This window comes from Bufo gargarizans, chromosome 3 (assembly GCF_014858855.1).
Source record: "Bufo gargarizans isolate SCDJY-AF-19 chromosome 3, ASM1485885v1, whole genome shotgun sequence".
NCBI lineage: Eukaryota > Metazoa > Chordata > Amphibia > Anura > Bufonidae > Bufo > Bufo gargarizans.
Window position 1 is genome coordinate 87685591 of NC_058082.1, and position 18780 is coordinate 87704370.

The 18780-nt window shown below is 45.8% G+C and overlaps 1 protein-coding gene across 1 annotated transcript in view; it reads left to right on the plus strand.

The window, feature by feature from the left end:
* XPO4 (exportin 4) overlaps positions 1 to 18780 on the plus strand; it is a 115005-nt gene that overhangs the window by 26986 nt on the left and 69239 nt on the right. The gene's annotated exons all lie outside the window — the stretch shown is intronic.

Consider the following 18780-nt stretch of genomic DNA (forward strand, 5'->3'; position numbering starts at 1 on the left):
AGACATGGAGGGGGGATCTCACTGCACTTACTATTATCCCTGGGCGCCGCTCCATTCTCCCGGTATAGCCTCCGGTATCTCCGACCACTAAGTTATAGTAGGCAGAGATTTCAGTCACTAAGTTATGGTAGGCGGAGTCTGCCCTTGTTCTGCTCTAGCGCTGGCCAATCGCATTGCAGAGCTCACAGCCTTGGAGGTTATTTTCTCCCAGGCTGTGAGCTCTGCGCTGCGATTGGCCAGCGCTACAGCAGAACAAGGGCAGACTCCGCCTACCATAACTTAGTGACCGAAGATACCGGAGCGCATAGCGGGAGAACGGAGCGGCGCCCAGGGATAATAGTAAGTGCAGCGAGATCCCCGGGCGCCGCTCTACATGTCTGTATACTTAGTTCACAATGTCAGGATCGGTGAAAGGTCCTCTTTAAAGGTTGGTGGAGTATAGGAAGTGCAGGGAGAAGTGGAGAACTACATATTTCCACCCCCATGCAAACCACAGTATAATCCTTTAAGAGCCGTTCATGTTTTTCCCCAGTCCATAAGTGTAATGATGGGTTGTAGTTTTTGTCTCCGCTCTTGGGGGTGCTTCCACCAGCAGATCCTGGGCGTCACTGGCTTCCCCTGTGCCCCCATATTGCAGGATAATGCCGTGTAGAGTAAGTGACTCCTTCCAGGGTCTGACAGACTTCATTACAGAGGGGTCAGGGGATAGTTTGCATCATCCATGGTATGTAAATTGAAGAGGAGAATATTAACCCTGGTTATTCTTTGACTTTTTCATACCCACTGACCAAACCTGCTGTTTGCATCTGAAGAGGGAAACTGCTGATGTGAAGCTTTATGTGATTTATAATATATATTTTTTAAACACCTTTAGGCCCCTCTCACACGACCATATTTTTGGTCCGCATCCAATCCACATTTTTTTTGTGGATTGGATGCAGACCCATTCATTTCAATAAGTCCTCAAAAAATATGGACAGCATACTGTGTGCTGTCCGCAGCCGTATGTCCGTTCTGCGGTCCCGACATAAAAGAGAACGTTTTGCGGACAAGAATATGCATTTTTACAATGGATCCGCAAAACAAACCAGATGCAATGCTGATAATCACACGGATGTCGTTCCTATTTTTGCGGATCTGCGTTTTGCGGACTGCAAAATGCATATGGTCGTGTGAATGCACTCTAAGGCCTCATGCACACGAACGTATTTTCATTCCGTGTCTGTTCTGTTATTTTTTTTGAGGACCGTATACGGAACCATTCATTTCAATGGGTCCACAAAAAAAACAAAACAGAAGTTACTCCGTGTGCATTCCGCGTCCGTATTCCCGTTCCGCAAAATAATAGAACATGTCCTATTATCGTCCGCATTACGGACAAGGATAGGACTGTTCTATTAGGGGTCAGCTGTTCCGTTCCGCAAAATACGGAATGCAAGCGTTGTCATCCATATTTTTTGCGGACCGCAAAATAAATACGGTTGTGTGCATGAGGCCTAATTTTGACAAATCTTCAGTTTGGGTTTTTCTTTGGCTTCGGTGGAGAAATCGCACACCTGCATGCAGCTTTCTTCCTTGAAGTCTGTCCGAACAGGCAATTATCGGGAAGGGAACGTTCCTTCCTGATAACTGCCTGCTCGTCAGTGGAGGAAAGAGTGCATTTACATACAGCGATCTCCTCCACTGTGTGATGGCTGCTGCAATCGGTCGTCCTCATAGAGATTCATTGTTCCAGGGTGGCAGATGACGGTTCGCACATGACAATCTGCTGCCCAGAAACAATGATTGAGATTAGGGATGAGCGAATTCATATTTTGAAGTTTGTTTTCGCTTCGTGTTGTGGTATTTACTGAATTGTGTTATGGATTCAGTTACCACGGACAATAACGCAATTCCATGACAGAATGCCTTTAGAGGCAAAACGAAAACGGGACGGATCAGTTATGCAGCCCATTGACTGAATGAATAACGGAATACCTCCCATCATGGAATTGCGTTATGGTCTGTAACGCAATTCAGTAAATACCACAACAAGAAGTGAAAACTAATTTCAAAATCTGAAATTCGCTTATCCCTAATTGAGATGAATCTGCATGAAATATCGTGTCGCCCGATGAATGCGCATTATGCTGCTGCTTTACACGGCTGATCATTCCCAATAATTGCCCTGACGATTGTAAACCTACCTAATAGGGCACACAGACAGGGTCTAGATGAGCGGCATCCGGAGGTTAACCGCACACAGTGAGGATTACTTGTGGAAAACTCGCAGCTTATACAGTACAATTTGCTAAATTTCACGTACTTTGTGCTCCTTTTCACCTGCCGTGCAGACTTTAAAATCCACAGCCTGTCAGGTTGTGATTCTTCCCTCGTATCGATATGGTTTTCCCCATAGACTTCAATTGAAGTTGTTAATAGAAACAGAAAATCTGTAATAAAAGACAAAAAAAAAACACGCAAGCAAGCTGTGATAAATAGTGCGGGTTTGTGTTTTTTTTTCCATACAAATACACAGTGTGTGCAGGTCGGCTAACCATGTTGGATTATCCGAGGTTGCCTGTGGCATCACTCGTGATCTGTAAGCCGATACGTCTCTGGACTGCGAAGTAAAAATTGTCTTGTGATGCGTCAGAACGTGTCCGTGGGGACTGATTCATGAATAAATTATGTCAATCTTACTTCGCACGGCGTGCCACGGTCACATGTACATTCTGCAAAGCCCTGGTTTGTAGGGGCGGTTACACTTATCCGGTTTGTATTACAGGCCGCGGTGCGAGCCGTATGGCGTTCATTTCCAACCCATTGGAAGATTTCATTGGTATAGGGTTGATATTTTAGGCGTGTCATATCACCCCAGCATGCAATCCACATTCTTTCCGGTTGACATACTATTCAAATAGTCCCAGAACAGGTTGAGAAGCCAGAATGCTTGTGTGCAGATCTAAGGCCTGCGATAAAACTGCCATTTGTAGCGGCAGCTGGGAACATCTGCACGCCCCCAGACGCTCCGTCATTCAGCAGCTGGACGCAGGACGCCTCTTGGCACTTCTGCTCTATGATAAATATCTATCGGGATTGCTCAAAGCTTTGCATAAAGGGGGCTATTGCTTGCTCTGCTGTCTTCCCATACACTTGAATGGAGAGAGCTGTGCACGTACAAGACCATCTTTACTGCAATACCTGTCAGCGGGGGTCCCAAAGGTGGGGTTACCCCTTAGAGGACTGTTGGGGCATATCCTGTGCTATGATAGACATGGCAAAAGACCCAAATGCTTGTGACATCATACACGGTAGATCTGTAGTTTTTCCGTGTAGGCAGCGCAATAGACGCATACGACGGAATGAGATTCTATCCAATGTCGGAGCATTTCTAGGAACTACGGTTAGGGTGTGAACTCACAGCATGATCGTGCACGGCTCTTATTAAACTGAGATCGCACTGTTTAGTTGCTTGGCATTGTTAAAGGCCCCGCCTGGTACAGAGCGACTGAACAGTGAGGTCTTCATTAGCTTAAAGGGGGTTTCTGGATAGATCAGCAGTATTGATGAGCGAAGCGGGCTTCGGATGTTACATCCTAAGTCGTTTCGTTCATAACTTCGGATTAATGCTGTACGGAGATGTCTCCGTACAGTATTAGAATGCATGGGCTCCGATGAGCCATAGTTATTCACAAAGACGTGCGAGACTGTGTATAATAACTTTAGTAATTGATTTTTAAAGTAGAAAACCACTTTAAAACTAGAAACCAAACTCTACTTTGGTTCCAACTCGTATCTGATGGGTGGGGTCCAACACCCTGGGCCCCCGACGGTCAGCTGTTCGCAAAGGCAGCGGCACACGCAGCTTTTCCTAGGCCAAGTGATGACACATTCACATTCTAGGTGCAGCTCAGCCCTGTAGAAGTGAATGGGGCTGGACTGCGATACCAAGTACAGCCGCTATACAATGTACGATCGCGGCGCTCACAGGAACACCAGTGCCTTTTCAAACAGCTGATTGGGAAGGGAACCTGGGTGTCGGACCCGCGCTGATCAGGTATTGATGGCCTATCCTGAAGATAGGTCATCAGTAAAAAAAAATTTAAAAAAAATCGGGAAACCTTTTTAATTAGTGTCAGATGTGGCCACACTGTACGCCTGACACGAATGTGCCGTGTGCTCTTACCCTAAAGAGGTTCTGTCGGCTCTCCTGACACTTCAAGTTTGGGAAATGCTTTTTTCCCCAAGAAATGAAAATCTAAAATGCTGTCCAGAACACTGTGCTTGTTCTTCTGCTCTTCCTTCTAGAAATTTGACTAAATTGACAACTGAAAGTCATTATTCCGCTTGTCAAAGCTTTTTCCAGTGTGTACGCCAAAAATGATCCATTGGACTCTATTCCTTGTAAAAGACATTCAACAAAGCAGTTAATAAGCCCTTCAGGCCCACACACGTGTATTACCGATGCATTATGCGTCCATGTTTCAGACGAGTTTTGAATCATAGGATCTATGATGATGAGAGTCCATGTCCGTCAAACCCCGGTCACGCATCCTAAATAAAGACGTGTACTACACTTGCGTGGACCTGGTCCTGGGTCTGTTCAGTTCCCTGCATCTGACCTGCTGCCTTCCCTTTCCATTTAGCATTTAAATACACAACTGCATTGGGAAGTTATGATGGCGTCCCGGTCTTTTTTGACCCTTATCACAGTGGAGATAAAAAAATAAACTTCTTCTACTCGTGCTCTCCGAGGCCATCGTTTTGTTCTGGCCGTGATGCGATGGCTTTCATAAACCATCATGTAATCGCGGCCACAGATGAGTGCGGAGAGATGCTGATGTGTGTGGGCAGCAGGTCTCTTCTGGGTCTGGTGACTGATGGCTGCACTCTCGCTGATCTCTTCCTATAAAGCAGCAGCTGAGCCCCCTTTGTTAGCGCTAACCTTCTGTGCAGTTTATTTTGGGGAATAATGCTACTGGGCTTGTGCCAGGAGATTATCGAAGACAATCCGTCCCAGAACAAGAGGAGGCTGCCCAGCCGGAGGTGCTTACATGGATAAAACCTGCTCTGCCGTCTTCGCTTTGCACTGGAGAACCGATTGATATGTCATCACAGGAGGGCAGTCATTTTTGCTCTGGGTACAACACATTGAACCAACGGGCCAGTCGTCAGATGGTTTCCTGTGGTCTCCTTAAAATCTCACAATACGTGGATCGTTTCCACTGACGTGCATTGTGAACATATCAATTGTATGAGCTTGTATTGGACCCTAATGATTTTACAGAGATGAGCGGCGTGGACCTAGGTTTTTACCATGTTTTTCACCACAAAAATACTTTTTGAGGGGGAAGTTTCAGTATGTCTTATGGGGCGAATACTAATGAGTGCTCCCATTATGGAAGTGCTCAATAATACAGGAGGACTGGGAAGCGGTGAACGCAGCGCTCCCCGGGCTCTGTACTCATCGCTTCCTGTTTGTCCTCTGTCAGCTCCGTGCTGTGGCTCACAGCGCACCAAGAAGAGCCAGAAAAGCGCTGGATCCCCAGAGCAGGAGAGTTGGGTTTATTGATTTATTCATTATTTTATTTATTTTTGTCTGGTCTGAGGTCTGAATGGGGGTCTTAGCATTGTGGTCTGATCTTAGTGTCTGAACAGAAGACTTAATAACATGGGGGTCTGAATGGGGCTTTTAACATTGGGGGTCTGAACAGTGTCTGATTGGGGGGGGGGGGGTCTGAACAGTGTCTGATTGGGGGGGGGGGTCTGAACAGAGTGTCTGATTGGGGGGGGGGGGGGGGTCTGAACAGTGTCTGATTGGGGGGGGGGGGGGTCTGAACAGTGTCTGATTGGGGGGGGGGGGGGTCTGAACAGTGTCTGATTGGGGGGGGGGGGGGGGGTCTGAACAGTGTCTGATTGGGGGGGGGGGGTCTGAACAGTGTCTGATTGGGGGGGGGGGGTCTGAACAGAGTGTCTGATTGGGGGGGGGGGTCTGAACAGTGTCTGATTGGGGGGGGGGGGGTCTGAACAGAGTGTCTGATTGGGGGGGGGGGGTCTGAACAGAGTGTCTGATTGGGGGGGGGGTCTGAACAGAGTGTCTGATTGGGGGGGGGGTCTGAACAGAGTGTCTGATTGGGGGGGGGGGGGTCTGAACAGAGTGTCTGATTGGGGGGGGGGGGTCTGAACAGAGTGTCTGATTGGGGGGGGGGGGGTGGTCTGAACAGAGTGTCTGATTGGGGGGGGGGTCCTGAACACATGTAAATTTGGTCTGGTGTTTGAAAAAACTATGCACCAAACAATGCTCGTTAAAAGTTGACAAAAGCATAATAATAATAATAATTAAAAAAAACGAAAAGGGGATTGATCAGGCACTGCACTCCAGAAAGTATCTTTAAAAAGTCTTAAAGAACTTTGTTACTCTTAGGCTGGTTTCACATGGGCATTGCGGAAAAAGATGCGGGTGCGTTGCGGGAACATGCACGATTTTTTTCCGGCATGTTTTGGTTAGGTGTTGCGTAGATTGTATTTCCCCTTATAACATGGTTATAAGAGAAAATGGCATTCTTAATACAGAATGCATAGTACAATAGGGCTGGAGGGGTTAAAAATAAATTAATAATAATTTAACTCGCCTTAATCCACTTGTTCGCGCAGCCCGGCTTCTCTTCTGTCTTCATCTTTGCTGTGCACAGGAATAGGACCTTTGATGAAGTCACTGCGCTCATCACATGGTCCATCACATGATCCATCACCATGGTTCCATGACTGATGTAAAAAAATGAAATGAACCATTATATAATACATGACCGTCTTTCTAACAAACCAGCCCTGTACCTCACATGGATCCAGACATCTCCCCATTCATTGCTCAAGCTGCTTTGCTAGATTGACTTCAGGCGGATGTCTCAGGGGGCGTGTCCTTTCTGCTGCAGCTATCTCCCTATCACAGCTCAGTGTGCATGTCCTTTCTGTTGCAGCTCTCTACTGAACACAGCTCAGGTGGCGTTTCCTTCCTGCTTCTGTTCTCGCTATTCCATCCCTGTGTCATGTGACCCTGTGACACGTCACTGCTACAGCCAGTCGTAGGCTGCAGCAGTCTCATGGGACCTGCAGAGCGTGTGGGTAGCGATAGAGCCAGAACCCAGCGGCAGGATCGGGTTAGGCCACTTTCACACTAGCTTTTTCATTTTTGAGATCAGTCATAGGGTCTCAATACCGTGGAAAAAGTTTTGTCCACATTCATTGTCAATGGGGACAAAACTGAACAGAACGCTCCAAAATGCATTCCGTTCTGTTTAGTTGTGTTCCCATACTGGAGAGCAAATCGCAATATGTTGTATTTTGCTTTCCTTCCTGGGATGCGGAGCAAGACTGATCCGACATGACCCCCAATGCAAGTCAATGGGGCCGATCCGTTTTCTCTGCCACAATAGAAAACAGATCCATCCCCCATTGACTTTCAATGGAGCTCATGACGGGTTAGTTTTGGGTATGTTAAAGATAATACAACCGGATCCATTCATAACGGATGCAGATGGTTGTATTATCAGTAACGGAAGCGTTTTTTGCTGGATCCAGCAAGAACGCTAGTGTGAAAGTAGCCCAAGTATGATCACCTCCTCGGGTCATGCCACGCTGGGGAGTCTGTAGAAAAGGTCCCCATGGGTGTAAACCCCTTTAAAGAGGTGGCACCAAGTTTGTCAAACATTGTGCGACATTTCATAAATTTATTGTAAATTACAAAAAAACTGACTTTAAAAATCCCCCTCATCCTAGAGGATAAAATCCCCGTACTCCTTGCAGGACGAGAACCAGGGGCTGCAGAAAGTCCTCATAAATTGTCTTTGAATTGACATGGAAGCATCAAGTATGCAGCAAGGCAGTGTGTTTTTTGGTGTGTGTTGGAACCTGCTGGAGGCTAATCCCCCTCTGTCATGGTCACTAATGCCTCTTTAATGAGGGTACAGGCGCACGCTGCATCTGCTGTTTGAGTGTTCTCGAAAGTAAATTATTCCGCTGACCTTTCATCCCATAACCCTAATGCCGTTCTTGTTTCACTTGCACTGTGGCCCGCTCTGCGGCCGACCCCTACATAGCGGCACGTATAGGCAGCTGCTCCATGTCCTCTTCTAAAACAAGCCCCTTTTTTCAAGAGTTACAAGCATTTGTATGAAGTGACTTGTCCTCCGTGAATGATCGGCCATGATGAAAGATCACTCAGTTGTGTTGGTGAGACACGTGCGCGCTGCTGCAGGTTTATTGGGGTGAAGGGGGCTGCAAAAAGGAGAAAAATAAATAAAACACCTGCTTGCACGCACTCCATTTACCCCCCCCCCCATATGTTTTTTATTTTTTTATTTACCTCTCTAGTATCTGTTCATCGGCCCAGAGCATCGACTTTGAAAACGGTCATTGTTCCTCATGATTTTTTATTATTTTTTTTTTCCTGGATAAAATACTCCCGGCTTCAGGTCCTGTTGCATTAAAGGGGTTATCCTGGAAAATATATTTATTACTTCTCCTCAGGATCATCATTATCACATTGGCGGTGGTGCCGAGACCACTGCCAATCGGCTGTTAAAGGGAGCTCTGGTGAGCGAGGCGGACGCGGAGGCAGATTTCCAAGGACAGCGCCATACATTGTAAAGTGGCAGTGCTTGGTATTGCAGCTCAGCCCATTTGAAGTGAATGCAACTACTAGGCCATGTGACTGATGGGGTCCCAGGAGTCCCACCCCCGCAGATCTGATACTGATGACTAGGGATGAGCGTATTAACTCTGGATGAAACATCCAAAATTGATTCGCATAAAACTTTGTTTCAATACTGTATTAGAATGTATTGGCTCTGATGAGCCGAAGTTATTACTTTGCGAAGTCTTGCAAGACTTCTCATAATAACTTCAGAAATAGATTTATACTGTAAAAAATATATTTCCCAAACTCTGGTTCGGTCCCAAGTGGTACCTCCATACGGTATTGAAATGAAGTTTTGTGCGAATCGACTTTGGATGTTTCATCCGAAGTTGATTCGCTCGTTCCTACTGATGACCTATCCTGAAGGTGTCATCAATATGTTTTCCTGGATAAACCCTTTAAAGGGGTTCTGTTACAGCAACATATCCCCTGTCCACCAGATTGGGGATACATTTGGAGTGGACACACATGTGGGTCTGCTGGAAGTGGCTGAACACTTGCATCAGTCCCATAGAGTCAAATGGAGTGCGCACGACACTCCCCCCCCCCCCCCCCCCCCCCCCCCTTCTCTTCACAGATTCGGCGTTGCACCAGACACGTTAACCCTGCTTCATCAGGATCGCCTGCGCTGCTGGAGGAGCCATGTCATGTATGGCTCGTCATGTCACCGGCAGTGTAAATGATCAGTGAGCTCTGCCCACACCCTGCCCCCTGTTCATAAAATTAGTGAGAGGAAAATGGCAATTGCTACTAGAAATGCCAAAAAAACACTTTTCCCCAGTGTCATGTAGGGCTAACTCTGCTGAAGAGAGTGATGGAAAAAATGTAATCCATATGCAGATGAGCAGTTGAGGTTGAGTGCACAGGAGGCGGTCCCAATCCATTCTGTGCACCCTTGCTCCTCCTGCTTCCTCTGATAGCCCCTCCCTCTCCTTCCTGATTGACAGGAGCCTGGTTCCTGCATAGCCATCTTGCCTGACCCTGTCTATCTGTACAGGTGGTGACACCCCCCCCCCAACTGGTAACACCCAGTTGTACATTTAGCTGTAAATTTGTAGCAGGAATAATAGAGGAATTGAATAAGAATAAATGCTCCAGAAATATAATTTATGGGGAGTACAATTGTTTACTAAAACGGATGTCAGGAGTGCGGCAATGTGTATGGGTCAGCTTATTGGTCCGTCCGCCGATGCACCGAGGTGAGCAGTCCTGAAGAAGGCTATAAATCTGTTTTCTGCTGTGCGTTTAATACATTTCCCATGTGGTGACGGAGCAGACACTTGAGCCTGACCCGTCGGTAATTAGCGTAGCCATGTATCGGTCCCGTCTTCCGACGTTCACTCCTTTCGCCACCACTTCTGCTGTTTACAGTCCGCATTAACCTCTGAAAAGGCTGGAATAGCTGCCATTGTTGTGGAGGGGCATTGTCGCTGGAGGGATGGCGGCGACACACTCCTGCTATTCAAGTCTGATCTGTTTAGGTATCGTCCGGCAGCAGGGATTAAGCTCGGCACGTGCTAGCTAAGATAACAAGCGCCTGTAAGGTCAAGGTACTGATATGAGAGGCATTTATGTGTAGAGATGTGCAGTTGGTGGCCCCGGGGCTTGACTCTCAGCTGTCGTATGAGCCTGCATAAATAGTATCATGGCAGCTTTAATCTTCGGCTGGACTGAGGGATATAGCCGTGTCTGACCGTGCGGGCATCCCTCGGGGTTTGTGGAACATTTCCTCATGGACCTCAGCCCTCATTCCTCCATATATCCATACACATGTCAATATATTTTTGACATGCAGAAGTGACTTCAGTTTATTTGTTTTGTGCTTTTGTAAAAAAAAAAAAAAATTTAAATGCAGGTGATTTCTACTACCCTGACGGAAGGATCATGCCAGATACATAGGACTCCTAGGAGCGACAGGGAGTCCTGATTACCCCGCCCACACAGGATGATTGACAGCCTTCTATGTACACACAGTGATATGGGGAGAGCTGTCAATCCTCCTGTGGGGGGGCGGAGTGATCAGGACTCTTTCCATCTGTCCTAGGAGTCCTGTCTGGGTTTACTCAGAAATCCTTCTCCACATCTATATATTACAGAGCTCCTCTTATCTCCCACTATCATGTCCTGATGCCAGAAAAGATATTTTTGTTGGGGGATGAAGGGGAAAAAAAAAAGATGGAATTAAAAAGTGATCAAAACATATCATGTGTCCCAAAATGATTATGAAGAAAATCACAAGTTGTCCTGCAAAAATCAAACCCCCATACAGCTCAATAAAAATAAATAAATTAACGTTACGGGGCCTGGGATGCGGCAATGCAAAAACTTCAAAAAATAATGTAGGACTCTTAGGGTCCATTCACATGTTTGTATGTATTTTTCGGATCCGCAAAACACATACAGACAACGGCAATGTGCGTTCCACATTTTGCGGATCGCACATTGCTGGCACTCTTGTAGAAAATGCCTTTTCTTGTCCGCAATTGCAGACAAGAATAGGACATGTTGTATTTTTGTGCGGATGCGGACAGCACATTCCGGCCACATTGAAAATTAATGGGTCCGCACCTGTTCCGCAAAATTGCGGAATGGATTCGGACCCATTTTGTGGACGTGTGAATGGAGTGTTGTACAAAAGTAGTAAGACGTAAAAAAAAAAAATGTATATTTAATAATTAGTTTAATATTTATAGATCTGGTATTGCTGTAATCGCACTGACCCAGGGAGTGAAGTTATCACATTATTTATGCCACAAAATGAAGAAACGTCACGAAATTTATGGTGTAAAAAACCAGTGGTATTGCTGTTAGAGCAGGCACATAGCCTCAGCCGTCCAGTCACACGTCCGAAATTTCGTTCCGCATTTTGCGGAACGGAATTGCGGACCCATTAATTTCTATGGGGCAGCACGATGTGCTACCCGCATCCGGAATTATGGACCCGCACTTCCGGGTCCAATTCCGTTCCCGAAAAAAAAAATAGAACATGTCCTATTCTTGTCTGCAATTGCGGACAAGATTCTGCATTTTCTATTAAGTGCTGGCGATCTGCGGTCCGCAAAATGCGGAACGCACATCGCCGATGTCCGTGTTTTGCGGATCTGCAAAACACACACTGACGTGTGAATGGACCCTTAAGCCTCATGCACACAACTGTTTTGGTCATTCGCTTCAATGGGGTCGCAAAAGATGTGGACAGCAAAAAAGCAGAACATGTCATATTCTTGTCCGTTTTGCGGACAAAAATAGGCATTTCTACAATAGGCAGCCCGTTCCGTTCCGCAAATTGTGCAACGCACACAGCCAGCAACAGTGTTTTTGCAGATCTGGAATTTATGGATCAAAACGCGTTTTCGGCGCGACGTGAATGCATAGCACCCGCACTAACTCCTGACCCATTTATTTCAATGGGTCTGTGCACATGAGTTTTTTTTCTTTTCACGCATCAGTTCTGCGTTGCGTGAGAATCGCAGCACGTTCTATATTGTGCGGTTTTCACGCAGCCCTGGCCCCCATGGAAGTAAATGGGGCTTCAGTCAAAAACGCATCGTATCCGGATGTAACCTGCATTCAGTCCGGATGTGATGCATTTTCATTGATGGTTGTTAGATGTTTGTAAACCTTAATTATTATTTTTATTTTGTCACGTGCGTGATAAACTAATCAAAACGTATTGCACCCGCGCAGGAAAAACTGAGACACTGGACGCAAATGTAGACAAAGCTAAACTTGCTTGCAAAATGGTGTGAGTTTCACTGAACGCACCCTGAGCCAATCCGTATCGCTCATGTGAAAGGGGCCTAAGGCTACGTTCACAAGAAAGTGAAAACCAGCTGTGTGATGGCTGTTTTATTTATTTTTTTTGGACCAGTGAATAGCGACCTTAAAAAAAAAAAAAGTCCCATTTGGCTGTTTTCATGACCAGACCCCGTTATAGTCAATGGGACCGTTTTTAACCGCTGCTTAGACAGGAATGCACCCATCTAATGAAATTTCTAAACAGGTGCACTTGGGGAAAATGGCCTTTCAGAGGTTAAAAAAAAAAAAAGTCTCAACCACTTGAGGGACACTTGCCCCTTGATGCTGTAGCTGATGGGAGTATTAGTAATACCAGTGGGAGCCATTCTTCACATTGGGGCACTATGGGGGCGGGGGGGCATTATGTATACTGAGGCATTGCAGGGTTTAAAAAAAAAAAGCCAAATTTAATTCATCAATTTTTAACGGCTATTAAAAATAAAAATGCAAAATGTGCATTTAAAATGGACAGACGGACAGAAAATGGATGCACAAGCGGTTCCCCCCCCCCCCCTCTTGTGAATGTAGCCAAAACCAGATAGTGTCAGCCGATGTTTCGAAGTATGAAGTTTTTTTTTATTTTTTTATTTCACAGTATTATGGTGGTGAACTTGGCACTTCGGACTGAAAAGCTGCTTGAAAACTATTTTGTTGAAGTATTGTACGGTGTGAATGTGGAGGCTGGCGTGTATACATGTGTGGCGCGGGATCACACGCCGCGCTCTGCTGTACAGTAGCGGTGTGTGCCAACACTACACCGGCCGCTCCTGCTCCTGGCTGACGGCGCTTACACAGTGATTTACTGCTCGGATTCTCATGGAGCAGAATCGTCCCATTATTCACCACTACTCACAGATGTTTCATCACAAATCTCTCTCCGGTGTTTTATGGTCTGTGTGAAGGGCAATTAGTTCTGTCTGAAACTCTAATTGCTGGACGTGTCCGACTATTCCAGTCTCACATTATTCCTGTTTTCGTTCTGACTTCTCTTTTAAAGGGACATTACCATCAAAATGTATCACATGTAGTTAGCTTGTATCTAAATATTCTACATAATTTTGTTATAAAAATGGGTGGATGGTTTTCGGGATATACAGTAATTTTTTAAGTCATTCCATGTATTTTACTTCCTGTTTTGGCTCTTTAACTTTTAGCACGGCAGACGGCCTTCCCATGACTTACAGGCCATCGCTGTGACCAGAGACCCCCTCCCCACACTTGTAGTGATTTAGTTAGAGCATCGCACATTAGACTGAGAATTACAGTCCCCTTCTGTGGGCATTTCTATCTAGGCCTATCAAGAGAACAATACAGCTGTCATTATGTTATCCCAATTCTACTAATCTACCATTGTACTAACGGATACAAATACTATCTTCCCCGCACAGCAGCCGTAAACTGACAATGTGTTATATATGTATATGGTAGGGTTGGGCGATATAAAAAATATTCAGACGATATTAAGAAATTTATCGCGATAACGATATATATATATATTGCGATAAATACCTGTTTAAAAGACAAAAAACACAAGGAGACACTATACTGTATGGGGGCGGCCACAAGGAGACACTATACTGTATGGGGGCGGCCACAAGGAGACGTTATACTGTATGGGGGCGGCCACAAGGAGACGTTATACCGTATGGGGCGGCCACAAGGAGACGCTATACTGTATGGGGGCGGTCACAAGGAGACGTTATACTGTATGGGGGCGGCCACAAGGAGACGTTATACTGTATGGGGGCGGTCACAAGGAGACGTTATACTGTATGGGGGCGGTCACAAGGAGACGTTATACCGTATGGGGGCGGTCACAAGGAGACGTTATACCGTATGGGGGCGGTCACAAGGAGACGTTATACTGTATGGGGGCGGCCACAAGGAGACGTTATACTGTATGGGGGCGGTCACAAGGAGACGTTATACTGTATGGGGGCGGTCACAAGGAGACGTTGTACTGTATGGGGGCGGCCACAAGGAGACGTTGTACTGTATGGGGGCGGCCACAAGGAGACGTTATACCGTATGGGGCGGCCACAAGGAGACGTTACACTGTATGGGGGCGGTCACAAGGAGACGTTACACTGTATGGGGGCGGTCACAAGGAGACGTTACACTGTATGGGGGCGGCCACAAGGAGACGTTATACTGTATGGGGGCGGCCACAAGGAGACGTTATACTGTATGGGGGCGGCCACAAGGAGACGTTATACTGTATGGGGGCGGCCACAAGGAGACGTTATACTGTATGGGGGCAGCCACAAGGAGACGTTATACTGTATATTCCCCTTGGGTCTAGTACATCCCAATCTTTGTGCACTGTACAAAGTACACTGTATACGGGGAGGGGTCGGGCGTTCATGTGTATATGGGGGCAGTAAATGGTAAAGTGGTATATTTTTGTTTTGGGTGCTATTTCTCAACGCTAGAGCTGGCACTGCCTTATGCAGGGGCTGCTGCAAAAACCGATGAGCCTGCCAATGGATGGTAAGATAGGAGATGGTATTACCTAGGAGACTTGTTTATTCATTACCCTAGTCCGCATGTGTTTTCTCCCGCTGTGGACATTGGTACAGGCCTGGCTCGCAGCTGGCCTGTGAGGATGCCGTTGTCTTTTCTCCTCTCTCATTGGCTGCTAAAGTTTGGGCCTTCAGGGTGGCCGTAGTGTGGCCTATGAGTGCCAGTTCTTGGGTCGGTGGGTGGAGTCCAGGTAAAGTAGGAACAAGGAGGGGGCGGTTGCAGTGAGAACTGGCAGGCAATGTGCACAGGCCGGACACAGACGTTTTAGAACTGTCAGTGCAAGTGTGATCGCTCCTATGACATCACTAATATACTACGGTAATTAAGAAACAGTGACATCGCCATATCGCCGTTTCTTAATACCGCGGTATATCGTTAACACCGGTATGTTGCCCAACCCTAGTATATGGCTGGTTTCACACGAGTAAGTGTCACGCTCCGGACTCGCAGCGCAGCTCCTGCCCTGACCTTCCAGCACTGCCGGGGTCGTATAGAATTCTATTAATTTATGATGCTGTGTAACCCTTAGAGGTCTGGAATGTATTGGATAACACTGACATAATGCTGTCAGTGTTATCCAATACATTCCGGAACTGTAAGGGTTACAAAGCATCATAAATCACTATAATGCTATACGACCCTGGCAGTGCTGGAAGGTCACGGCAGGAGCTGCGCTTGTGTGAAACCAGCCTATGGGACCTTTTATCTCTGCTGACTGCTACAGAAGGACAATAGTGTCTTTCATTTTCAACTGGTGGAAATTCTTAAAATAAATAAATAAATACCGTATTTTTCACCCATAAGATGCACTCCCCCCTCCCTAAGTGGGGGAAAAATGTCCCGGTGTCTTGTGGGGTGAATACTAATGAGCGCTTCCATAATGGAAGCGCTCATTGGTACCGGAGGACCAGGAACCGGTGAAGGCTGTGTACTCACCGCTTTCTGGTCCTCGGCTGTCGGCTGTGAAGGTTGTGCATCATTTTGGTATGATGGTATCATTTTGAGGTACATATGTCTTTTTGATCACTTTTTATACAATTTTTTTGTGGAGGTGAAGTGTGCAAAAATGGCAATTCTGTCAGGGTTTTTTATTCTTTATGGGGCTCCTCTTGTGGTAAATATTATATGAATTTATTCTGTGAGTTGATACGGTTATGACAATACCAAATTTGTCAATTTTTTTTCATGTTTTACTACTTTTTCAGCAATAAAATCACTTTTGTGTTAAAAAATAAATGATATTTTGCATCGCCATATACTAAAGTCCACACCTTTTTTAAAAAAAATAAAAAATTTCACCAATGTAGCTGTGTGGGGGCTTGATTTTTGCGGGACGGGCTGTTTTTATTGGTATCATCTTGGGGTACATATGTCTTTTTGATCACTTGTTTATTTTTTTTGTGGACGTGAGGTGACAAAAACAACAATTCAGTCTTTTTTTAATTTTTTTATTTTTTTTACGGCGTTCACTGCGCTAGATTAGTAATATAATACTTTTATAGATCAGGTTGTTACGGACGTGGTGATACCAATTATGTGTTTTATTTATTTCATTTTTTATGACAAATGAACTGATATGAGAAAACAATTAAATGTTTACATTTTTTTTGTTCTCTTTAATATTTATCAAGACACATCTGTATCTTGAAGATCCAGTGGGCCTGACGGCTATACAGTGCATTGCAATAGTAATCTATTGCAATGCACTGTATAGTGTCTATTACAGTTACACTAAGGCCTCCTGCACACGACTGTAGGTGTCCCGTTTCACACGAGTAAGTGTCACGCTCCGGACTCGCAGCGCAGCTCCTGCCCTGACCTTCCAGCACTGCCGGGGTCGTATAGAATTCTATTAATTTATGATGCTGTGTAACCCTTAGAGGTCTGGAATGTATTGGATAACACTGACATAATGCTGTCAGTGTTATCCAATACATTCCGGAACTGTAAGGGTTACAAAGCATCATAAATCTATATATCTATATTTATCAAGACACATCTGTATCTTGAAGATCCAGTGGGCCTGACGGCTATACAGTGCATTGCAATAGTAATCTATTGCAATGCACCGTATAGTGTCTATTACAGTTACACTAAGGCCTCCTGCACACGACTGTAGGTGTCCCGTTACCGCATTTACACAGGCACCGTTCCGTGTGCATTCCTTTCACTTCAAAGGGTCTGCAAATCCGGAGATGTGGAATGGTGCGGAACGGAACCCTACAGAAGCACAACGGAGTGCTTCCATGGGGTTTCATCCGGTAATCCCATTCTGCAAAAAGATAGGACATGTTCTATCTTTTTTGCGGAATGGCCAGATCGCGGACCCATTAAAGTGAATGATCTGCTGCGGCTGCCCCATGGACGGTGTTTGTGCATTGCGGGCCGCAGCAAGGCCAAGGGGTGCACACCTTCGTGTGCGGGAGGCATATGGCTGATCAGGGCCTAACATGGCAACCATCGGGGCGCTGCCATTGCATCAGTGGCAGTCGATGGAAGCCAGAGGGAGCTTCCTCCCTCTCAACCCCATTGATGTCGCGGGCGGCTGCTGACCGCGACATCTATGGGGTTAAATGGCTGAGTTCGGTGCCAGGATCAATTTCGGCCGTAGCAGCAGAGTGTCAGCTGTAAGTTACTCTCTGCTGATGGCAGCGGCTCCGTTCCTCATCCGCTGCCATCACACTGAGGCCGACTGGCAGGAGGCTATGGGGGAAATTAAATTACTAGGGGCACTTGTGGCACAGTGGCAGTCATGCCTGTGATCTCCAGCGTGGCATTTTTTACACTAAAGTGCTCCGATTGGTTAGTCTGCAGAGTAACCAATCGGAGTGCTTGCCAGCAAGGGACCACTCTGATTCGCTGCAGCCAGAAAAATGCTGGCCAGTAAGAAATTATAAATTGGCCTTTTTTTTTTTTTTTTTTTTTTTTCCTATTTGAAAGTTTTATTTGACTAAATCCATACTGAAAAAAGCTTGTTAAAAAAAGCCAACAACTTGTCAAAGACTTAGTGTGATGGCAGCAGAACAGAACTACAATTTTTCTGGTAGTTACAATAGAGCAGCACCAGTCTTTCCTCTTTAGGGTATGGTCATACATCACAGATTACCCACCCAAATCTGATGTCCATTTATAAGAGGATCCAAGAAGGGCATAAGATTTCTGCCAGGGATCCGCATAAGGAGCTGGTTCGTGGCTTTTCCATGTGGAATCTGCATTAATGAATTATTTTCTTTTCCTTATTATTATTTATTATTATTTTATTTATCTTTTGGTAGCCAATGCGTTAAAAAGCTTCTATTCACATGCATAGGAGGCAGCAAGTCAGTGGATCTGAGTATTTTGTCTTGGAATCTGCACCACAGTCCTCATCAAATCCTTAATATGTGAACAGGCCCATATAATTTGCTCTTTGGGATCCAAAAAACAAACACTCACTCAGACTCTTTAGGCAATTATTGGGAAAAAACCAAATGTTCCCAATAATCGCCTGATCGTTAGTGGAGGTCAATCTGCTTTTACATGCAGCAAGCATCTCCTCTGTATGGGGATGAATGATCCCTGCTATGATCACTTGTCCCCATAGTTTCACCATTTCAATTCAGCAGATCCTTATGTATCCAAGCCGATCTGCTGCCCAGGAACCATAATTTTGGGTGCCAGACAAAATATATGGTCACCCAATGAACAAGTGTTTTTTTTTTTTTTTGTCCCCCCCCCTCCTCCTTATTGGGTATCATCTGCACCTTGGCAAAGGGCAATTATTGGGATCAAGTATTCCTAAG